General features: G+C 32.7%; 1 non-coding gene across 1 annotated transcript; it reads left to right on the top strand.

The window, feature by feature from the left end:
* Positions 1-1449: 1449 nt before the first annotated feature.
* On the top strand, positions 1450-1556 carry LOC127077012 (small nucleolar RNA R71). The gene has a single exon (XR_007787001.1). It is a non-coding gene; the product is annotated as a small nucleolar RNA R71 (small nucleolar RNA).
* The last annotated feature ends 10819 nt before the right edge of the window (positions 1557-12375 follow it).

Here is a 12375-nt window from a genome sequence, read left to right as displayed (position 1 = left end):
TGTATGAATCCCTAGAATAATGTATTTTTCTAACCAAAAAAGGTTGACATTTCCCTAATTGGTCATTATCATCTTAAGCAGGAAAGCAATTCCCAGGCAGACATCAAAATGGCAAATAAACTTTTTCTGCAAGACAGCACTTTTGACCCTCAGTCAGCTTGCTGGATTCGCAGCCTTCGCGGTGCGAAGGTAGTTCGCGACGCGAACTATTGCTTCTCCAGCTTCCTTGTTTGGCAAGCTTCCTCCAAAGTGTGGTGTTGCAATCCAAAGCCTTCTTAACCAAAAATTCTACAAAACTAACAAATATGTGAATTAACTATTCAAAACAAAATAAATTAGACCTAATTGCATTTATACAAAATAGTGAGAATAAAAGTGTGTAATTACATCAAAACTTGGTAAAAGGGACCAATAAAATGATATAAAAAGTAGTACTAATTGGTCCCTAACAGTGGTTTGTAAGGCGGTGGAGGTACATAAGGTTCTTTTTTCTCTACGGTTTCCTTATTACACTCTTCCTTTTCCTTAGGTTTACCTTCTTCCTCAGTTGACTTTTTAGAGTTTTGGTTCTCAATCCTTGGGTCAGATGGTCCTTCTACCTCTGTACCACTTCGTAATATAATTGCATGAGCGTGGCCTTTCGGATTAGGTTGGGGCTGTCCAGGAAATGTACCAGTTGGGGCAGCAGTAGGCGCTTGTTGTTGAGCTACTTGCGAGATTTGTGTTTCCAGCATTTTGTTATGGGTAGCCATGGCATCTACTTTACTTGCTAGTTGTTTAATCTGTTCACTAGTGTGTACATTCTGGTTTAAGAACTCTTTATTGGTTTGCTGTTGAGAAGCTATGAAGTTCTCCATCATGATTTCCAAGTTGGATTTCCTAGGAACGTTATTGTTAGGTGTAGATGGGGCCGGCTTTTGATATCCAGGAGGTATATCTGGAGCTTGACTGGGAGCTTGACCTGGTGCGTATAAAGCGTTGTTACTTTTATATGAAAAATTAGGATGGTTCTTCCAGTTTGAGTTATAGGTATGCGAGTAAGGATTTCCTTGAACATAGTTCACCTGATCTGTTTGAATTCCTGTTAGGAGTTGACAATCTGTAGGAGTGTGACCTTGAATTCCACAGACTTCGCAATTTTGAGTTACGGCAACCACGGTGGTTGGAGGTGATACATTTAAACTTTCAATTTTCTGGGCAAGAGCATCCACTTTTTCATTAACATGATCAAGGCTACTTATCTCGTACATGCCACTTTTCGTTTGAGGTTTTTCTACCACTGTTCGGTCGCTTCCCCACTGATAATGATTTTGGGCCATGCTCTCGATAAGTTGATAAGCGTCGGTGTAAGGTTTATCCATAAGCGCACCACCGGCGGCGGCGTCTATTGTTAACCTTGTGTTGTACAAGAGACCATTGTAGAAGGTGTGAATTACTAACCAGTCCTCTAAACCATGGTGTGGGCAGAGTCTCGTCATGTCCTTGTATCTTTCCCATGCTTCGAAAAGAGACTCGTTATCTTTTTACTTAAATCCATTTATCTGGGCTCTCAACATAGCTGTTTTGCTTGGAGGAAAATATCGGGCAAGAAAGACTTTCTTCAACTCATTCCATGTGGTGACTGAGTTGGAAGGAAGAGACTGAAGCCATCTTCTAGCTTTATCTCTTAACGAGAAAGGAAAGAGACGAAGCCGAATTGCCTCTGAAGTGACATCATTAGCTTTAACAGTGTCAGCGTATTAGACAAATACGGATAAATGAAGGTTTGGATCCTCGGTAGGATTTCCAGAAAATTGATTTTGTTGCACTGCCTGCAACAGCGAAGGTTTAAGTTCGAAGTTGTTCGCTTCGATTGCGGGTGGAGCAATACTCGAATGCGGCTCATCCTGCGATGGAGCAGCGTAATCTCGAAGAGCACGAGCTGGTTCGGCCATCGCTGGTATCGTTAAAGGAAGGAGATTTTTGAGATCAGGAGTTTCGATTGGAGGAAGATTGTTTCTAACACGATACTCCCGAATTCGTCGTAATAATCGGAGATATCGTTCAACGTCGTTGATTCGTAAGTAGTCCGGCTCGCCTTGTGAGCGAGTGTGTGGCATACAAATCAACGAAAAAGGGAAAAAAATAAAAATTGCCTTAGTCTCTGCAGCGTAACAGAAGAGTTACGATATCGACTAAATAAAAGTCCCCGGAAACGGCGCCAAAAACTTGATCGCGACTTTATGAGTCTATCGGGGTACTAACTGCAAGTGCAAAGTCTAATCGCGTAGTTTTAAAAGAAATCGATCCCACAGGGACTTAATGAATCGATCTACGGTTTTTCTAGGGTTACTGCGTAAAGCTAAGGCGGATGATACTTTAATGATTAGGGGGAAAAGTAAAACTAAATTTGGATCTAGATAAAATATCAAATAATATGGATATCAGTATGTAGTTCGTCGTAATTGGGGAATCAAATCTTCATTGGTCTTTTTCTTAATTTTAAAATAAGTCTTTTCAGTAAACACTATTAATTAAAAATCTTTTCCTCAAACTCTCGCTCTGTTGAATTAGACTATGACTTTATATTTTAACATACGCTCTCACTATTTCGTTAAATCTAAAATCACTTTTTGAAAATAATAGAATCTATAGAAACTCTTTTTGAGAAAATGCTAACCGTTTAAACACCCTCGTCTCAAACTCTCGCTCTGTTGACTTAGATTATATGATTAAACTTAAATGCTTAACTCTCGTCCTCACATTTAACTTTTAAAAATAATTTTTGAAAATGATTAGAATTTAATTAACCTTAAAAATTTCTTTCGCCCTGATTTAAAGTTAATGTTCAATTTACACTGTCCAGTTAAAAACTCAAACCGTCGTTCTATTGATTTTAACTTCTTTATGTCTTTTACTCTCGTACAAAAACCTTGGTATTAACTTTGTAAATTGAGACCAGAAAAAGAGTGACTATATTTTGAAATAAATTTAAACCAACTCAATTTTGATTCCTTTATTTCGCTTACTTTACATACCGATATCTAAATAAATTAGCCAGACATGGTAAACGTGCATAAACAATAATCATGCATAAATACGGCCATATCAAACAAACAATATATATAAACAGCGGAACAAAGCATATGTAAATCAAAACAATAAATCAATTAATTAATGAACCTGGAAAGATACTAGAAATATGGATTTTATCTCTTAACTTCGATGCTCGAACACTCCACCACAAGCCGGTTGGATTTGTTCTTCACAATTCTCAATCAGATAGGAAAGTAAAAATAAGGAAATAAAATACTATGATCTGACGTAAGGTTAGATCCAGTAAAAATTACACAATAGTTTCCGGTGTAGAAACTATCGTGAGAAAATAAATTGAATGCTTCGGAAATTAAACTAGAAAAGGAAAGGAAATAAATTGCTTGAAAGTTAGAGTGTTGGAAAATTATAAGGCTGGAAAAAATATTGCACGGAGAAGAGAGACCCCCCAATTTGCTTTTGTGAGGTCTATTTATATTCATCCTCCAAAATGACCGTTTCCTCAAAAGTATCTTCCGTAGGGTTCCAAAGCGTCAAAGAGTGCAGGAGGAAATTTAGGGGAAACTGTCCACTCTGTTACGCACGTCAAGCCTAAAATATAGGATGAAATGTGTGACGTCCGTCACACTATGTGTTACGGTCGTAACACAAGGTTTTGGGGCGTGACGCTCGGCACGTGAGTGTGGCGGTCGTGACAACCATTTCCTTTGTTCCAAACGTGGGCTGGGCTTTGGTGCTTCAGCTTGCTGCTTTTCCTAGAAAATCTTCTTTTTGCACCCCTTTTCTTTCTTTTTCACACGTGCTTTAAATAATGATCTCTGAAATAAACAATAAGAAAATACCGAGTAATATCGAATAATATAAAATAAATTGACTCGAATAACGATATAATTTAATTAAATCAAGTCTAAAAATGTGATATAGTTTCATGTTATCATTAGATTTGCGATTGGATGTTAGCTTACGTCAACTATTTTCTTTAAAATGAAAAGATAAAAAAGAAAGGAGTCACACTTTTTTTTTATTAATGTGTTTGACAAGATTGCGGGTCTTGTTCCTACGTATTTTCGGGTGCGATGGAGAACTCAAGGCTACGTAGTTCTCTGTAGAAAATATTTGTTTGTTGGTCAATTTTAAAGAAAGTAATTTTGTCTCAATCAACAAAAAAGCATTCCTTACCCAAATGGTTTAGAGGAGTAGACGTTTGCATCACATCGAAAGGATTTCTACATATCAACATTATCCTCATCATATATTCTACACTTATTTACCAACACAGAAAACCGGTGGATCTCTTGATCCTTAATACATCTCTTGATCCCGGTATGTAAGCTGCTTTCAAATTTGATACACTTCGACCCTTCAGCTACCGCACTATTATAGTGTGGACAAAATTTCACCAACTCTTCGAACTTAGTAGCATACTTAGCAACAATCAAATTCTCTTGTTTCATCCCAAGGAACTCGATCTCTTTCTTACTGTGCACATCCTCTGGAAAATAGTTTCTAAAAATTAATCCATGAACAAAACCCAAGTAACCCCAGTACTTTCATCTACCATTCTCTAACGTGCATTATCCCACATGTCTTCGGCCTCCTCTGACAGCATATGAGTATCAAACAACACTTTTTGGTCCTCATTGCAAGCTATCACTTGAAAAATCTTTTCAATCTCTCCGAGTCATGTCTAAGCATGTTTTAGATCATATCTTCCCTTGAAGATAAGCAGATTGTTCCTTTAAAACTTCCTCAATCCACGTAATTTCTCACCTGCACCCTGCTGATTCTACCGGCCTGCAACGCCTGAGCCATCGCTTCTAAAGCATTAGCAATCATTTGATCGTTTCTTCCTCCAGCCATATTTTTGCACACCAGTAAACATCTATTACAAGAAACATGCATTAATAATGTTCATATACATGTCGCATACTAGGGAACAAACAATATTACAAAAACCTTGTCGGATTGACCGACCTATTATGGTACCACTATATAACACCCTAAGCTCCGAACATGCATACTTCACATTTAAATCAAAATACTCATAGCAGAATTTCAAATCAATGTTCATAAACTTCAAAATATCTCAACAATTCTAAATGCTAAATAAAATATCACCATCCAATGATTAACTCAATAACAAAATAAAATAAGACGTCTCATTCTTGATGTTATAAATTAGAGCATTTAACTGAGATCCAAGACCATCTTCCAACTCACAACTACTACTACTCATGTTCCTAAGTATCTGTACACATCGTACATCAACACATAAACAAAAATATAAAAGGGAGAGAATATGCTCAAATATGTTAGGGGTGCAAAATATTGGGAATGGTAGCATAAACAACATCAACAACAATCATCAATAGGTAATGTATTCACACGACAATCATCAATTCACAAATGCAAACTTGTATGCAATGTGACAACACCTCGACTCTATATGCACGTGGTACCATCTCAATAATGGTTCTTCATACAAACCAGATCCCAACGTCTAAACCCCGAGCCCTCTCATCTGAGCTCCATACAAGTCACTCGTCCCCTCATATGATCTTATGACTCGCTTCCTTTATAACAAAGACAACAAATGATGTATAACATGAGATAATTCAACGAGAACAACACAACAATTATTACAACCCCACATATAATTGTAAACAAACGCATCAACAATAGTTTTCACTCTAAACCACGCATCTCAACAATCATCAGCAAGTATTTTCAACACTTCTCAGAATTATACTTGCACTTCACAATATATATTCACACATCGAATAAACATTTGCATATCACTAAATCATATCTATTAATCTTATCATCGCTTCATCATTAATTCATTCATTTACAATGATTAACCGTTAGTTCTTTACCATTAATCATTATGTAATAAGTAAAACAATTAAATTTCACATATTCTAGTACTCATCTAGCCTCTTAATACATCACTATGGGGTAGCCATACTTGTGAGCTTTCGAACACTTCGAACAACGCTTCAATTGGAGTCACGAAACTCAAGTTACGTTAAAAACAGTTGGAAAAGAAAAATATACATTTCTGAAAAACACAACAGCTGCAACAGGTTAATTGAAACCCGCAAACAATTACAATCACGTAAATTTCAAAAAAAATCCGCTTTAGCTATAACTGGTTACACCAGTGTGTTAACCGGTTACTAATGTACCAAAACGCAAAAATGCGCTTTTCACCATTGGAGCACTTCCAAAGCTCCAATTTTGATCCCAAAATACCCAATTGCACAAAATGCATCATACATAAAGTATATAATATTAAACATGTCAATTTCACATTGATTAAAATCCAATTTCATTAATTAACCATGATTCAATGTTATGCTCATGAAACCAACAACACATCAATAAAAACCACAACATACAAATTTCATATTGATTCAATCATGGACAATTTTAGCATAATACAAATTACAAATTTCACATTAAACCATTAATCACAATAGATTTATTCATAATTCATTACCAACAAATCATACTCATCAACAATTGAGGAAATTATGAAAAACCTAGAGGAGGGTAAGGATCCATCCACTATCCTTCACGGATTTGACACCCATTATTAGAGTAGTTTTCCCCTTTACCTAATTATCCAACAACTTCTAAGCTTGTGCTATTATGATTTCCTTTCCAAAACTTATGTTCTTGCTCTTTCTCACTTTGCCTCTTCCCTCTCAATTTCCAAAGTGTTTTCATGTACCGTAAAAGTTCCAACTCTCAACTTTTTTATTTAAACCAACACCTAATTCCCTTTAATTATGCTAATCTTCTTTTATCCCCAACTTACTCTCATATTCCCTATATTATCATTACTCTTCTTACTTACCCTAATTTCTTTTATTTTAATTTTTAATTATAATAACTCATTTTTCACCAAATTCTACTGATTCTCTTATTTTTCTACAACTATCTTATTTTTATTTTAAATTTAAATTTCGTCCCAATAACATTATTTTAAATCATTCCTCTCAAATTAAATTAATTAAAATTAATTCAATTAATTTCTACCATTCTCTTAACTCTCTACCAAGACACATATATTCATCAATTATTCAAATAAAAGCATATAAATTAATTTAAATAATTAAATAGAACAAAAATAAATTCAATTAAATAATTTAATTGAATTCGAGGTGTTACACTCTGCATCTCTTGGCTCTTTGGTCCCCACTGCTATTGCTGGTGATGCCACGTCTCACCATTGTGGAACAATGATTAGGGAAACTCGTGTTTCATATGAGAGTGTAATTTGAGTTAGATTTATCGAGCGCTACGGTGGGCACCAATCGGGTACATGCGATAAGATACACAAGAGAAGTTTTTATGTTATAATATGTAAGGTAGTAAATAAATTACCCTATTGTCTCGTTAGGATATTTATAAGTTTAGTTACTTGACCCTGGGGTTGTTGAGAAGACAAATTTTGGTGCCTTTGAATTCATCCACACGCCTCCTGAGTTTGATGTGATAATAAGATGAATGAAGTGAGTCATCCTCCATGATAGGGAGTATAAATAATCTATTGAAATTGGGATGACTTGAGTTACTCTCATAACACATGGCTTTCCACGTTCTCTCAAATTCTATAATTGAGGAGTACTAGGTTGGATTGGATCATGTGCTCGTCACCTAACCCCACACTTGCTAAGTCCATTTCATGTTATTTACACACTATAGAGTTGGTGGGTCAGGTTTTTAGAGGCTTAACCAAAGATGTCAAACTATTAATTTTAAAAGATTTATAGTGTTTTTCCAGAATAATCACTTTATTAAAAACTATTGACTTAAAATTTATATAATTTATAAAATTAATTACTTTAATAAAAACTATTGACTTTACAAATAAAATGAGTGAAATTTATTGTTTATAATAAATTATATAAAAATTAAAGTTCAAAAATTATAATATAGTATGATTCACCTTTTTTAAGAGTAAGAGGATAAACATAAGTTGCTGTATAAAGTGATTCTCATAATGGGTATGAAATTTTAAGGTTTTTCTTTTTTATTTCAATAATTTAGCGGGGTTTTAAATCACCTCAAAATTTTAATGTTTAATTTATAGGGATTTGAAATTGTCGTTAAATAATTAAAAACAAAAAAGTTCTAAAATTTTGATTGAAACCCAAATATAAATGTATTTAAAATTTTATAACGGTTTAAAATCACCGTTAAATTGTTAGAATACAAAAATAAAATAAAATAAAATAATATTATATATAGTTCTTAGATTTTTATTATTTAGGCTTTATTGTATGACATGTGTCATTCATGTTTTGGTTTGGATATATATATATATATATATATATATATATATATATATATATATATATATATATATATATAAATAAAGTGTTTTTAGACTCTTATGTTGTATCTGTACCAAATAATAACAGGTGTATGATATTATTTTAGATATATATTATACTCGATTTTACACTGTAACAGTTTAAAACCATATTTAAATTCCTAAAATACAAAAAAAATAAAATTATATTACGGACGGTGAGAATTCTATTACCGTCTCTCGCCCTAGACAAAACCTTATCGGAAAAGTAAATTTAGTTTAAGTTAAAAGATTGTCTTATTTCGAAATGATATGGAAAAAGTGAAACATGATGTAACTTATTTTGAAACGAAACAGAAAAAGCAGAAGATGGCGTTTTGCCTGTGACAACTTTACAACCAATAAAATGACTTTTTGAATCAATAACATCTCTTACAACCAATAAAATGAAAAAGTTAAGTTGAACTTTTTTTTTTAACTTTGAGGAAAGTGTACCCAAAGTTTAAAAATAATCTACATATTTTATTTTGTTTAACAACGTGAGTTTCCATAACTCAATTTTTGTAAGTATGTCTAAAAATAATCTACATATTTTATTTTGTGCCAAATAAGAAATTATGCTTAGTAAAATAAGAGAATCTGAATATAATAAGGAGAAAGTTTGTATTTTTTTACAGAGTATTTTCCGAATTCGTCCTATATAACAAATGAAAATATGTATTAACCCTTTTTTTAATACATCATTAATTCCTTTTATAAATGTTAATTTTTAATGAATTTTTGTTAATTTTAAATGTTTTTTTAAAGTTTAAATTAATTTTAATTATAATTTTATCAAAATTACTTTAAATAATTTATTACAGAAAAAAAGTCAATAAAGTTATATATAATTAAAAATATTATAATTTTTTATTTACAAAAAGAGGACAATGCCCTTAAAAGTATTATAATTAAAAGAATAATTACTGATTAATAACAAAATCTATACACTTTCTTAATATGTGTAAAATGTCAAAAGGGATACTTAAAGTGGAGTAAAAGTTTATATATATATATATATATATATATATATATATATATATATATATATATATATATATATATATATATAAAAGAACAATTTAATGGATCATTATAAAAATAAAACAACACTTTTTTAAAAAAAATTATATTCTAATTTATTAAAATTAAATCGTAGTTAAATAAAATTTATATATATATATATATATATATATATATATATATATATATATATATATATATATATATATATATATATATATATATATATATATATATATATATATATATATATATATATATATATATATAAGATTAATTGAAATACACTGTCAGTGTAAAAGAGTTTTACACCATCACTTAATTATAGACGTTGGATATTAAAAGAAGTTTGACTTTTATTTTAAAAATCTATAAAGAAATACAAACGGGTGATGGTGATGAACCGACGGTGTAAAACTTTTTACACTGACAGTGTATAGTAATTAATCTATATATATATATATATATATATATATATATATATATTTTATCACGGTTAAATTGTAACAAATTTATATAAGATTTCAAAAGATTTAAGAGGATCTTCTAATATCAAAGTTATTAAAATGCCTTGACCATTTTAATGAGTGAGATCAATGCTTTTCAAATGCATAAATTTCCAAACACATCTAATATCTTTCTATAAAAATATATGTTACCAAAATACCTTAAACGTTCTTTTTAAAATTAGTTTAAATTGTTAAATAATCCAGGATATTTTAGGCTAAACACTCTTATCTTAATTCATAAAAAAAAATTATTATTTTTTTTATAACAAAGAAGACCAAAATCCAAAAAGAAACGAAGTACACAGACACCTTTAAAAGGTGCAATCGAACTAGCTTTATCAGTTCCCAACAAAGAAACTAAAGCTTCAGGAATGTCGACGAAGATCCTAGACTCTTTATTCAAGGAATCCATCTTTGCTAACGCATCTGCACAAGCATTAGCGGCCTCTTTGTAGATGTAAGAGATTATAACAATGTCATGCTCACCTATTAATTTTTTAATTTCTCTAATCAACGCAAAACAACTGGAATTACTGCAAACACTTTCACCACCAACTCAAAGTCAACATTAACATCCACTCTCATAAACCCAAACCCAAGACTCTTAGTGAACTTGAGTCCTTCCAAAACTCTCTAAAATTCAGCCATGATAGCAATACAATTTCTCAAATACTTGGAAAACCCCCCATCAAATCATCCATCGTATCACGAATAACGCCACCACACTCAACCATAATATGATCTTTACTAGCCCAATCAGAGTTTAGTTTAACCATATTAATCGACGACAGCTTCCAACCACTAGTCCTACTTCTCACATCATTCCGAATCACATGAGATATCAAATTTGTTGCTTCCTCATACTCCCGTTGTCTTTGGAAAATATAGTAGGCAGGATCACAAGGTCTCACATAATCTTCCTCATGTTCTTATTTGTTTCTCCACGTCCAAATTGCATGGCACACAACCACCCACACATTCCTCCAATTGTTACTCCCATCTCAGGTTGAAATTAATCCAATTATGCAAATCAAGGGAAATAAATTCAGCCATGATATTACTTGGCACTAGGCTCTTCCAAATATGCATAGCTTTGAAATAATCCCTAATGATATACAACGTATCCTCGCTAACGTTTCCACAAAGCTTACAACTAGCATGTCCAAGTCCTTTCATGATTTTGCTAAGATTCTCGAGGAGCCTATCATGTTTTAGCAATCACATAAAACTCTTGCACCTCTCCGACACTTTCAACTTCCATATCCTCCTCCAATCATCATCTTCATGGCTACTCTCCCCCCATCAATAGCATAATAAACATCCTTTAGAGAAAACTCACCACTAGTCGTGCCTGTAAAATAAAAAAAGGTCAGGATCTTGCCCCAAACAAGGCGACAAGCAGGCTCAAATTGTATCCCTCCACTCAAGTGACAACCAACCATTAAGCAAGTTCCAACTCCATTCCATTTGATTATTCACCAGGTCCATAACTTTAGCTCCAACCAAGCTATCAGGAATAAGATGATGAATATCAATGGTTTGAAGCTCCTCACCTAGCAGTTATCTTCCCACGCCTTGATTCTCGTACCATCTCCAACATGTCAACAACCAAACAAGTGAATATCCTTGGAAACCTTTGTTATCCCCTTCCAAAGGCTAGAATGATCCATCTTCTCCCTAGAGAACATGTGATCCTCTTGGATGTCATACTTTTCCCGAATCACCGCACACCATATATATAAACGACCTTCCAACCTAACTCATCAAACACACAATGTTTAAGCTCTCCATATTCCTCAACCCTACTCCACCATGACCTTTAGGCTGAGTAAGAGTGTTCCAACCCACATCATAGATCTTTCGCTATTCATCCGTATCTCCCCGGATAAACTTACGTTGCATGCTATGAATATCGTTGATAGTTGCTTTAGGAAGTCTATATTTCCCCAGATAAAATTTTCACTACTTTTATCCCACATTTACCATCTATATTTACCATTATCCATTATTACTTAACATGTTTCATTGCAGATTTTAATAGTCACTTTTATGAGAAAATTTCCAAAATAATAATTAATTGTATGATTATATTATTTGAATTAATAATATAAATATAAATATTATATTCAAAGTGCCATTTAATTGGTTTCCTTTCTTTTAGGAGTAGTTGCAACGTATAAACAAATATTTGCTATTCTTATGTGAAACATTGTTACTAAGTTGCAATTGGAATAATGCCATGCCTTTTCTAAGAGTTGCTACTGTTTCATAACAGACGTGATTTTCAATATAAATTACAGGTTATGGGCACGGTGGGAAAACACACAAAAAACCAATCTCAATTAATTTCTCATTCTAAATCATCTTTCTCTTCTCTAATGCATGAGAGCAATTGAAAGAAACATTCTTCTGTAAAATATTATCAACAGATACGCTTAGAGAGATTGT

The sequence above is a fragment of the Lathyrus oleraceus genome, chromosome 4 (assembly GCF_024323335.1).
Source record: "Lathyrus oleraceus cultivar Zhongwan6 chromosome 4, CAAS_Psat_ZW6_1.0, whole genome shotgun sequence".
Lineage (NCBI taxonomy): Eukaryota > Viridiplantae > Streptophyta > Magnoliopsida > Fabales > Fabaceae > Lathyrus > Lathyrus oleraceus.
This window is presented reverse-complemented; position numbering and strand designations above follow the sequence as displayed.